Raw genomic sequence first — 13,550 nt, 5'->3', positions numbered from 1 at the left:
TTACATGGGGACAAGAGCCACACATGTGTGGTTTGGGGCTGGATGTGTGGGCATCCTACCCAATCCGTCCTATTACAGTTTATAATACAAATCCTCAGCCAAACAATAACAAGCTGGTTTTCTTCCAGAGAGAAAGATAAACAGAGGGAGAGAGTCATACACCTAAAACTATACAGGAGGGTGAGAGGAAAAGAGAGGAGGAGAAAGATCAGAAGGGAGACACTGTGGAGAATATTCTCTGTAGATACTGGAGTGAATGCTCACAGCTTCACAGCTTAGGTCTTTTTCCGTGTTTATATAGGAGATACTTGTCCTTTGAAATGTTAAATGTTCTGTTTCTTTCATGCAAAGAGGAAATTCTTATCATATCTTAAGATGTCTTTTCATGTCTTAAAGATTTTGAAATCTGAATGTGTATTACAAGGAATGCCAGAAAGAACTTTCTCACTGCTCCCAGGGAGAGAAATAATTTGTGACAAGTTTTTATTGCCTGCATATCTATGGACTCGGCCATGTGTAGAAGATAGATCTATTCAGACTGACATCTCGGGTGAGATACTTGCAATGGTAGCCCCCCATTTTGAATTTTACATTGAATTTTGATATATACAAATTGCTCCAAATGTCCCCAGGAAGCTTGTACGAGGATGTCATACTATAGCAAGAAGTTACAACTTCTGGAGAATGACCTGTACTTTCCAGGCAGTGCAATGAAAGGCAGTGGAAATCACCTAATCTCTTCAAGTGATACATATAATTTTCAAGTCTAATAGAGGTAGATGTTGATAAGTCATGTTTCAAGAAGACCTAACACTTAGGTGCCTATGGTCTATCTGTCAAAGGCTAAGGCTGACTTTTAAGAGAAATCTCTAGAGATAATTTGCTTAAACAAAAAGGCGAGGAGAAGCTATGAATTTAACCATACAGCTGATGTAGATCAAACAGTGGTCTCCCTCCATGTATCATTAAATTACACTTAAAAAATTAATTTATTTATTTTAATTGGAGGCTAATTACTTTACAAAATTGTAGTGGTTTTTGCCATACATTTCATGAATCAGCCATGAGTGTACATGTGTCCCCATCCTGAACCCCCCTCCCACCTTCCTCCCCATCCCATCCCTCTGGGTCATCCCAGTGCACCAGCCCCGAGCACTCTGCCTCATGCATTGAACCTGGACTGGTGATCTATTTCACATATGATAATATACATGTTTCTATGCTAAATTACACTGTCTTTTGCAGAGATGTCAAAAAGGATGAAGACTAAGCTTACCCCATAAGGCAATGCAGGACTGCAGGTAGCCAAAAGATCCCAAGTGCTGAGCAGGTTCAGACTCAAATTTTCACGACACTTAAAGTAAGTGGTGTGTATATGGGGAGTGATGCTAAAGCTGAAACTCCAGGACTGTGGCCACCTCATGCGAAGAGCTGACTCATTGGAAAGGACTCTGATGCTGGGAGGGGTTGGGGCCAGGAGGAGAAGGGGACAACAGAGGATGAGATGGTATGGACCTTGAGTCTGAGTGAACTCTGGGAGTTGGTGATGGACAGGGAGGCCTGGCGTGCTGTAATTCGTGGGGTTGCAAAGAGTCAGACAGGACTGAGTGACTAAACTGAACTGATATGGGTTGATATATTGATGCTGATTATGTTTTCTAAAGTTGATTATGTTTTCTAAAGTTAATTTGCACATAAATAAGTGTGCATTCCATGTATATCAATAACTATCCCCAAACACTATACCTGAATTAATGGTCCATTTCCTAGTTGACTCTGCCTTTCAAAGTTAAAAAAAATAAAATGTGATACTTGCCACCTCCACACCTGCCTTAATCCTAGTCTCCTGAGAATCCATTATCAAATGGCTAAACCCAAGTTGCCAACTCTGGCAGGAATCTTTGAAGACACAAGAGTAATAATTAGAACTCTATGTCTTCTAGAGCTGAGAGAAATGTATCTCTGAAGTGAAAAATTTATATTCCTGATATTGGTATATATTTTAGAGATAGATGTCAGGGGTTCAAGGTGTCCAAACTAAGAAAAATACAGTAAGTATGTGATAGCAACACCACAGCAGAATATTATAGGATAATTTAATTTTGATAGCATTCATGTCACATCAGTACATAAAATAGTAGCCCCATCGAGTGGCTACTGGAACATTTAACATTAAAGGTAAATGCCAGATATGAAAAGATTTATTGGTCCTCAAACTAGTAAACTTTAACCTTAAAGTGAAACAAGATATTCACTGATGGTGCTTCTTAGATTATTTCTTTCAGATTTTGAGTCTTGTGTGCAGAAGCTACGATCCAGCAGAGCACTGAAAAGCCTGAGGAAAAAGGCCTGAAATCATCATCAAAAAGGCTAAACATTCTTGTAGTTCTAACACTATTATCTATCTATTGCTTCATAGAATATTTACAGAAATATTTTTGTTGAGTTTATGGTAAGTCCTTCTACCCAATTTGCCCTAGAAGTAAAAATTGACTCCAAATGAGATTAATGTAGTATTTCCCTGTTACATAAATAATTATACTAAGACGTGTAATGCTCTGTCACATACTAATGTTAGCAACCGAACTGGATTAAACAGCATTGTAGAGATGAAAATAATTCCTTCTAGGTGTACTGAGGGACATACCAGAAAAGTTCCTTGCAATTTACTTCCAGGGCATTTTGGGATTTGAAGATGCATGCGATAATTTTTCAAATGTAACTGAAATTTGGATTTTGTTTTCTTACAATGTTAAAAAATGAAAAAAATTTAAAGTACATCAATGTTTTCCACAGTGTGCCAACCATCCAAGGGTGATTGCATTGTACTGGATGGGAAAATAGAAATGAAATTGGCTTAGAACCAAAAGTAAAAATACAAAGACATTTGTGATGTGTGGTGATGGGAATGGAGGAAGGAATGGAGAAATATGTGATCAGGTTGGTAGAAGGAATACAATGACTTCAATTTTGAGCCCCAAATTAAAATGCAAGATCTAAGACTCCAAATATATCAGTGGGATAAAGGAGAGAAAATTACGGCTTCCCCAGAAAAATTCAAATATTGTTCCTTTAGTAGTGCATGAAGAGGTAGTGAAACATTGACAAAGTGTTAATACAAGGAAAGAAAACTACAAAAAGAAACCAATTATTGTAAAGTGAATTAGATTCTTCAAATCTGCTTCTGTTTTCCCCAAATTATTGCTAGTAGCACAGGCAAAATGTGCAGGTATGAAAAAAAATGTGTTACGTTAACTGTGTCTTCTGAGTACACTTATTATTCCCAATTTATGCATCAAGGAATATTTTGCGCTGAAAGCAAGAAACAGCTTAGTCTCCAGAATGAACTCCTTTCTTTATAGAAACAAGACAAGCTTCTTATCACACACCTCTAGGTACCTCCCGGTAAACAAAACTCCAAATCAAACTCCCTCCAAAAACAAAACAAAACATTAGAACAATATCCCAGTCCATCAGTCAAAAACTATAAAACATGCTCTGAAGAAGAGACCAAAACAGACAACGTGTCTGGAAATACATTCCACTCTTCCATGGGAATACAGCTAATGTGAAGGTCAGAACTCTTTTCAAGAAGTTTTGAAAGATCTCATTTTAATATCTACCCTTTGGTTTTTCTCAATCTGGGGCAAACTCTGTATCTTGTCATCAGTATTTCAACAACATCTCAAAACCAAAGAAGTTATGACAGCAAAGTTTCATTGTTGAACAGAAGGTACACTTCCAGAGTGAACTGATGATCACTTGTTGAAGGCGAAAAAAAGGAGTGATGATTAATTTTTTAGCTAATATTTGTCATATTTTAACAGGACTCCCTTAAACATAAATTTCTCTAGAGGATGTGGATTTTATATTTGCTTCACAAATATTTGGTTTATACATAACTCTTCAGCAATGCTCTGATGGCCTAAAGAAAGTTGACCTCTGAAGGTCTACAGAATACCTATATGCCTAGCAGAATACCCAGGCTACGAGCCCGGGAGGTTCAAATATCATGAATACAACAGGACTTAAGAATAAAAAGTACCATTCAAATCAAGCTGACCACAGCTCTGCTCATGACCAAAGGTGACGCATGAGAAGTAAACAACCATATAACTCACCAGTATCACCGTTATCTGGGTAGAAGGTCCCCGTGACAAATCCAAGCTCAATCAATGGCTGTTCTATAAAGAGAATGAGGAAGAGTTTTATCACTTATGTAGAAGTGGAGGCATCTGTGAGCAAGGAATTCAATTGACCACATTTTGATGGAACCATACTGCAAGGCAGACTTGGGTAAGGGGTGGGAAGGAAAGGAAGACCGAGCATTAGAACTGCCTTGTTTCTGCTTCTTTAGCCCAAACCCCATATGTCTACTGCACAGATAGAAGCCAGTTCCAACTCTCAGCAAGAAGTAACTAGCAGGGTTTTGATGAATACCTTTTAATATAACATGAGTTTGCAGATACCATCAAGGTACTTCTCTGCTGAAAAGAGCTCCGCACTTTGAAGGTGAAGGCAAACTCCTTACCAAGATTTCTGGGGTCCTGCAGGACTTGATTTTAAGCCTCCTTGCCTTTCCAACTTGCTGTCTCCTTCCCAGCCTCACTAACTCATGTGTATCTTTAGAAAACCAAGCAATCACCCTCATCCATCCACAAGTATGAGGACCCTGCTGCCTTGAAGAATATGCCTCCCTAGTACTCATAAGCCTTCTTCCAGCCTCATCTCATTCATGCTCAGAACTTATTCAGTTATCATCTCCAGAAAGCCTCTCCTGACCACCCAAGGCTGATTCAATGGCATGCATACCACATTCCTACAGAACCTTATTTCAATTCTGCCTTAGTGTTTTTAACAGCCTGCTGCTGCCGCCGCTAAGTCGCTTCAGTCGTGTCCGACTCTATGTGACCCAACAGATGGCAGCCCACCAGGCTCCCCCATCCCTGGGATTCTTCAGGCAAGAACACTGGAGTGGGTTGCCATTTCCTTCTCCAATGCATGAAAGTGAAAAGTGAAAGTGAAGTCGCTCAGGCATGTCCGACTCTTCGCGACCCCATGGACTGCAGCCTACCAGGCTCCTCCATCCATGGGATTTTCCAGGCAAGAATACTGGAGTGGGGTGCCATTGCTTTCTCCAGTTTAACAGCCTATATTGTGATAATTTATCAAAGGATCTGGTCTTTATATATTGTTTTGTTTTGTTATGTATCTTATTTATTGTCATATGGTCAGTACCTAGCCAAGTTCCAGGCATACAATAAACGCTTAATGCATGTCTGATGCATACTTTACATAGACAGTGAATAAGCATGTGACAGAACGAGCAAGTCATTTAGTTACTACTTATCAAGCACTTATATACTGGGTTCTGTGCTAAATTCATTACGTATATTCACTCTCTGTTCTTGCCTAGATTCTGTCATCAAACGGTATAAATGATTTGTCTTGATTCTCTAAACCTATCCCATTTTCAAAACTATTCATTATTTAGTTTTCTAGCTGGAGTTCCTGGCTTAATTTCCACATCTGGAGTTTGCCTGAGGAGACCTATCTTACTGGACTTTCTTGAACTTGACCTTATTTGTGTGACCACAGGAGTCTGCCAGAGCTGTTCTCAGTTTTTTTCTTTTTTTAATTATTTTAATTGAGGCTAATTACTTCGCAATATTGTAGTGGTTTTTGCCATATATTGACATGAATGTTCTTAGTTTTAAATGAAGCTTTTGTTTTTTTTTTTTTTTGTATTTTTTAAAATTTTATTTTATTTTTAAACTTTACATAATTGTATTAGTTTTGCCAAATATCAAAATGAATCCACCACAGGTATACATGTGTTCCCCATCCTGGACCTTCCTCCCTCCTCCCTCCCCATACCATCCCTCTGGGTCGTCCCAGTGCACCAGCCCCAAGCATCCAGTATCGTGCATCGAACCTGGACTGGCATCTCATTTCATACATGATATTTTACATGTTTCAATGCCATTCTCTCAAATCTTCCCACCCTCTCCCTCTCCCACAGAGTCCATAAGACTGTTCTACACATCAGTGTCTATCTTGCTGTCTTGTACACAGGGTTATTGTTACCATCTTTCTAAATTCCATATATATGCATTAGTACACTGTATTGGTGTTTTTCCTTCTGGCTTACTTCACTCTGTATAATAGGCTCCAGTTTTTTTTTCTTATGATAAGAGCTTTGAAGCTATTAAAGGCTAAAAGGCTATTTGGTTTAGTTAGGCCATTTGGTTTAACTTAAGAGGTTGACAAACTCTAGCCCATGGGGTAAATGCAGCTCACTGCCTCTTTCAATAAATAAGGTTTTATTGGCTCATAGCCATATCCATTTGCTTACAGACTGTCCATGGCGGCGTTTCCACTACAACAGCAGAGTTGGGTAGTTGTAGAAGAGACTGTTTGACTTGGAAAGTCTAAAATATTTACTATCTGGCCATTGACATGAAAAGTCTATCAACTCCTGATCTAGATCATCTTCTCTTCTAAAGATGGCACCTTCCTCAGCATTTTCACTGAAGAGAAATGTTTAACTTGCTAATTTATTGGAAGATCTAACACAGAAAGACATCTTTTATGTTAAATTGAATCTATGTGCTACAGAGGAAAAGAACAAGAGGAGAAGGAAAATCCAAAATGTTAACTTTCTTTGGTTACTTGTATATTTGAATTATAGATTGAAAAAAAAAAAAAAACCTTACTTCTTTAGATTTTTTAAATAGTTTTCTTTAGTGAATCAATGCTGTTTCTATAAGTGAAAAAAAAAGAAACATATAAACTCTTCTACCCATTTGTGCTAGATGTATCTACTTACTTGAGCGCATTATGGTGGCAATAGACTCTTTCATGAATTCTCTGTAAAGGTGGATGATAAACGATATGAGGGTGAAAAGAAACTGTGGTAATACAAATAAAATTATGGGAGAAGCAGGTAGCTTCTGGCTTGTGTTAGTGGCTTTAGTAGGTCTAGAATAAGAAAACAATAGTTTGCTGCTGCTGCTGCTAAGTCGCTTCAGTCGTGTCCAACTCTGTGCGACCCCATAGACGGAAGCCCACCAGGCTCCTCTGTCCCTGGGATTCTCCAGGCAAGAATACTGGAGTGGGCAATGGTATAGATGATCTCATTTGCAAAACAGAAAAAGAGATGCGAATGTAGAGAATACATTTATGGATAATAAGGGGGAAAGGTGGGGTGGGAAGAACTGAGAGATTGGGATCGACTTATATACACTATTGATACTATCTATAAACTAGGTACAAGCTGGTTTTAGAAAAGACAGAGGAACCAGAGATCAAATTGCCAACATCCGCTGGATCATCAAAAAAGCAAGAGAGTTCCAGAAAAACATCTATTTCTGCTTTATTGACTATGCCAAAGCCTTTGACTGTGTGGATCACAATAAACGGTGGAATCTTCTGAGAGATGGGAATACCAGACCACCTGATCTGCCTCTTGAGAAATTTGTATGCAGGTCAGGAAGCAACAGTTAGAACTGGACATGGAACAACAGACTGGTTCCAAATAGGAAAAGGAGTACGTCAAGGCCGTATATTGTCACCTTGCTTATTTAACTTATATGCAGTGTACATCATGAGAAACGCTGGGCTGGAAGAAACACAAGCTGGAATCAAGATTGCCGGGAGAAATATCAGTCACCTCAGATATGCAGATGACACCACCCTTATGGCAGGAAGTGAAGAGGAACTAAAAAGCCTCTTGATGAAAGTGAAAGAGGAGAGTGAAAAAGTTGGCTTAAAGCTCAACATTCAGAAAACGAAGATCATGGCATCTGGTCCCATCACTTCATGGGAAATAGAAGGGGAAACAGTGGAAATAGTGTCAGACTTTATTTTTCGGGGCTCCAAAATCACTGCAGATGATGACTGCAGCCATGAAATTAAAAGACGCTTACTCCTTGGAAGGAAAGTTATGTCCAACCTAGATAGCATATTCAAAAGCAGAGACATTATTTTGCCAACAAAGGACCGTCTAGTCAAGGCTATGGTTTTTCCTGTGGTCATGTATGGATGTGAGAGTTGGACTGTGAAGAAGGCTGAGCGCCGAAGAATTGATGCTTTTGAACTGTGGTGTTGGAGAAGACTCTTGAGAGTCCCTTGGACTGCAAGGAGATCCAACCAGTCCATTCTGAAGGAGATCAGCCCTGGGATTTCTTTGGAAGGACTGATGCTAAAGCTGAAACTCCAGTACTTTGGCCACCTCGTGGGAAGAGTTGACTCATTGGAAAAGACTCTGATGCTGGGAGGGATTGGGGGCAGGAGGAGAAGGGGACGACAGAGGATGAGATGGCTGGATGGCATCACTGACTCGATGGATGTGAGTCTAGGTGAACTCCAGGAGTTGGTGATGGACAGGGAGGCCTGGCGTGCTGCAGTTCATGGGGTCGCAAAGAGTCGGACACGATTGAGCGACTGAATTGAACTGAATGAGAACCCACCATCTAGCACAGGGAACTCTACTTAACGCACTGTGGTGACCTGAATGGGAAGGAAGTCCCAAAGACAGGGGACGTATGTATATGTATGGCTGATTCATTTTGCTGTAAAGTAGAAACTAGCTAAACATTGTAAAACAACCATACTCCTTAAAAAATAATTTTAAAAAAAGGCCATTGAGAGTTATCCTATGGAAAAATAGTCATGTGAGTTCTTCTCCTTGGACTTCCTGCCTTCAATCTGCTTTTCCAAGAGTTGTTGAGACCACCAAGCCTCGAAGCTACAACCTGAAATTTCCTTTGCCCTTCCTTTATCTCCCCTGTGTAGTCCTTTAGATTTGTCTCCATCTCCATCTCTGCAGACTCATACCACTCATCTCTAATGATGGGGAACTTGCTTTCTTCAGAGGCAACACATTCTGCTCTTGATTTATAAAAACCTCCTTTGATCTTTCATGTTAAGATTGATCTGGCATCTTCCATTCATTGGTCCTAATTCTTTCCAAGTGACCCTACCCCCCCAGTCTACTCCCTTTTTCATGGCAACTCTGGAGAAGCTAAGATCCCTTAGCTTCTTCCTTTTCCACCTGGACATCCCCGGTTCTTCCAGATTTTCCTCATGGGGCACTCTTTTTGGTTCCCTCACCATCCTTTATGCCTTCTCCGATCATACTCCAATTGGTTCTTGTTTCAAGTGTGGTTTACCCCAAGACAGAGTGGTACCACTCCTTCCTACTTTCAGATACTGGGTTTTACTAAAGCACAGGAGTCTGGTGTTATATTATACCCAATGTCATGGCCTTGCTCATAACCACTCAATGTATGGTTATGTATAAATGCCAGGTTTCTACATGGCTCCAACACTAGCATTTATATCCCTTTACTTCATCCTCTCTGGAAAAGACCACAAATTTCTGTGGCCAGTTTTCTGGTATCGGATGTTTAGGTTATCTCTATAATTTCTCCTATTATAAACAACTCCACCATAAGATGACTTTTCCTCAAAAAAACTTTTTCTAATTCTTAGAACTATCTTAAAGATTTTCTTCCCAGATAATTATTTTCATCAATAAATAATTTTTGGTTGAAAAATTGTAAGACAATAGAATATAAGCACATTTTCAAGATCACTGAGTCCAATTTCTCATTATAAGTAAAGTTACTTGAATGAGAACAAATAGCAACTCAGCAAGAGAACTCATGCACCAGACTCATGTCTTGATGGCTTGCCTTTTTTTGCCCCATCCCATCATAAAACTACTCTTTTCTACTTAATGAGGTACACAAAGTCCAGGTAAGTATACCACCTTCTGAATAAACACAGTTATTAACACACATAACAGAAAATAAAACAAATTAACATATTCTACAAATATATTCTATGATATACTAGATATATATCTAATATATATACAATATATATAATATAATATCTACATTATATTTAATATATTTATATATTATATTTAATTATATATATTATATCTATATAGATATTATATCTATAATATATATAGATATATATCTACCTCAAGTAGATATTTTTTAAAAATATTTCCATTTCAAAGATTTAGACAATTAGAGGAAACGAAAGGGTGTCAATTTCTGGGATATGTATATTTCTATATAGAGAAGAGTCTTTAATTATTTAAAACTCATGAAATCGCTCACCTTTTCAAGCTTGTCTATATGAGAAAGGCTCTTCCATTGCAAACACATATATTTTAAAATAGGTACAACTTCTTGGATTATATGCAGGACTGGCCTCAAAATCCTTAAAAAGATTTCTCCAAGCACTAGCAGCACTTACAAAATCCTAAACGCTGAAAACACTTATCTAATTCTCATGTGGAGTGAGACAAATGCTATGGGCCAATATGGCAGAGAATACCCCCCAGTGCTAACTCTGATATGTTAACTTACGAAATAACTTCCCTCATCTCCTTTCCTTCACTTGTTACTCTTCTTTTGGCAGCAGGTAGGGGGTGTAATGAATAATACCTTCCCCTTGAGTTTTATGAATGATTTAATTAGCAGACCTCCCATTTTCATTGAGTGCCAGGCACCAGGTTGGACACTAAGAACAAAGCTATGAACAGATGGGTGTGGCTCCTGCCTTTGTGGTCAAAGTGAAAAGTCGCTCAGTTGTGTCCAACTCTTTGTGACTCCGTGGACTGCAGCCTCCCAGGCTCCTCAGTCCATGGAATTTTCCAGGCAAGAGTACTGGAGTGGGTTGCCATTTCCTTCTCCAGGGGATCTTCCCAACTGAGGGACTGAACCTGGGTCTCCCACATTGCAGGCAGACACTTTACCCTCTAAGCCACCAGGGAAGCCTTTGTGGTAGTTACTGCCAACTTCCCGTAGAGGCAAACAATCATTGTGATCTTTAAGTCTTTGATTCTGGCTTCCTCTCCCTCATTGTCAGCAGACTTCCAAGAAAAAGGATGATTTAATAAGGGGAAAATGCCAGACTTATTTCAGGGTCTAGTCAGTTTACAATTCTCTCTTTAAGCCCACCTCCATGCCTACTCACTTTCATAGATTAGACTTGAAGCAGTCACTCTGATCAAAAAGAAAACCTTTCTGGCCACTACTGCTTGAAACAAGCACTATTATCTTGTGACTTGGAGTTTTTTCTCCAGCAGTTTGAAAGTTTGTTGTTCAGTTGCTCAGTCATATCTGACTCTTTGCAGCCTCATGGACTGCAGCACGCCAGGCTTCCCTGTCCTTCACCATCTCCCGGAGTTTGCTCAAACTCATGTCCATTGAGTCAGTGATGCCATCCAACAACCTCATCCTCTGTTGTCCCCTTCTCCTCCTGCCTTCAGTCTTTCCCAGCATCAGGTCTTTTCCAATGGGCTGGCACTTTGCATCAGGTGGCCAAAGTATTGGAGCTTCAGCATCAATCCTTCCAATGAATATCCAGGGTTGATTTCCTTGAGGATTGACTGGTTTGATCTCCAGTTTGAAAGTTGGACCCAGAGAATGAGATTTTTTTAGGTGGCTGGATTGTAATTTACACATTTGGAAGCTTGAAATGACCATGTCTTTTTCCCCTATGAAAAAGAGACCAAAGAAAGCCAGTCCTTAAAGGAGAAGAAAAAGGTGGCCGTGTAGGCAGAGGCAGAGATGGCGTGATGGAGGAAGTCCAGACAGCACTGTGAGCTTCTCTTCCCATCCTGACCTTGTTTTTTTTAAATTGATTGACTGATTTCAGGCCGTGCTGGGTCTTTGTTGCTCTGTGTTGGCTTCCTCTCCTCACAGTGAGCAGGGGCTACTCTCTAGTCCTGGTGCTCGGGTCTCCCATTGCGGTGGCCTCTCGTTGTGGACCGTGGACTCTAGGGACGCTGCTTCAGTAGTTGAGTCTCACAGGCTCTAGAGCACAGCCTCCGTAATTGTGGCACAGAGAACTTAGTTCCTCTGCAGCACTTGGGATCTTCCTGGACCAGGAATCGAATCCGTGTTCCCTAGTTGACAGGTGGATTCTTAACCACTGGACCACCAGGGATGTCCCTGACCTTCTTTTTCATGAGAGAAATTCTTTTCCTTATAATAAATCCCACTCTTTGCTTAAGCTACCACAGGCTGGTTTCTATAAAGTCAAGTGACCTAACTAATATGCTGGGGGTGGGGATGGAGATTAGGGTTGCTTCCTCAACAAACCCGAGTATAATGGTCTCACAGCAAGGATGACTCAGTAACTGTGGGAGACACTTCTGGGGAGTAGTTACAAGATGAAGGGGGAGTCATGTGCCAAAACACGATGTGTGAAAAGGAAACATCAAAATGAGAGATGATCAAAACTCAGCACTGCCAGAATTTGAGAGCTGACACAAAGAGCCTTCTTAATCATAGAGAAAAAGAGCCTTGGAGATGTAAATTTAAACAATGAAACAGAGGTGAGTTTTAAGTTTTAAGTTCACAATAGTTATTCAAAAGGCCTGGTTGAACACTGGTCTTGCATTTAAAGTAATGAGACTGATCGTTTTAACAGAAAGACCAGAATTTAAACATAAAAATCATCCCTGACTCATTTAAGTGGTCACCTAAAAAGGTGGAATTCTTATTCCCATAAAGCTGTGAAAGCCAATTCCAGAATGCAGGTTGTTTAGATCTCATGGTACACAGCTAGAGAGTGCTTTAGATGGAGCCCAGCTGGCTTCACAATTACCAGCTGTGTGACATCGGGGGGAGGCACAGAACCTCTATGGTCCTTAAGGTCTTTCATCTGAAAAATAGGGCAATGTATATGCAATTGAGAGGCCATGCTGCTGCTGCTGCTGCTGAGTTGCTTCAGTCATGTCCGACTCTGTGCGACCTCATAGATGGCAGCCCACCAGGCTCCCCCGTCCCTGGGATTCTCCAGGCAAGAACACTGGAGTGGGTTGCCATTTCCTTCTCCAATGCATGAAAGTGAAAAGTGAAAGTGAAGTCGCTCAGTCATGTCTGACTCTTAGCGACCCCATGGACTGTAGCCTACCAGGCTCCTCCATCCATGGGATTTTCCAGGCAAGAGTACTGGAGTGGGGTGCCATCGCCTTCTCCGTGAGAGGCCATAGCTGAGAATGAATGACATACAGTAAGCAGCAGAAGGCCTGGTGTATTATCTGTCCCTTGCTATGTTTGCTGTGTCTCTTTTCAGCTCTTGATGTGGCACTTATGTTTTTGGTCAAGCCAGAAGACATTTGGAAGAAAGACTAGTAAATACAGACAAGGTGAGAAATGGCGTTGGAAACAAGGTCAGACTGTCTCAGTTATTTATTTAATATCTACTGTTTGCTGGACCCGGGGCCAAACTATCAAGCAATGAAGCATATTAACTTACCTCATATTAACTTTACTGAACACAAATTTTGATTTTCTTAGTCTTAACTGACATTGCAAATGAGGACAAATCATTCAGTAGAACACAACCGCTTCAAAAACATGGGGGCCCATGATTTCCTATGTGTGTGTTGCATGTTCCGAAACAGCTAAACAAATGAATAAGCCAACAGCTCCTCACCCAGCACACCGTGTCATTATGGTCTGGCTACTTGTTGCAAGGCCTGGATGCACTATAAGCTTACTGATGTTTTCTGC

Source organism: Bos mutus, chromosome 29 (genome assembly GCF_027580195.1).
Source record: "Bos mutus isolate GX-2022 chromosome 29, NWIPB_WYAK_1.1, whole genome shotgun sequence".
Classification (NCBI taxonomy): Eukaryota; Metazoa; Chordata; class Mammalia; order Artiodactyla; family Bovidae; genus Bos; species Bos mutus.
This window is presented reverse-complemented; position numbering follows the sequence as displayed.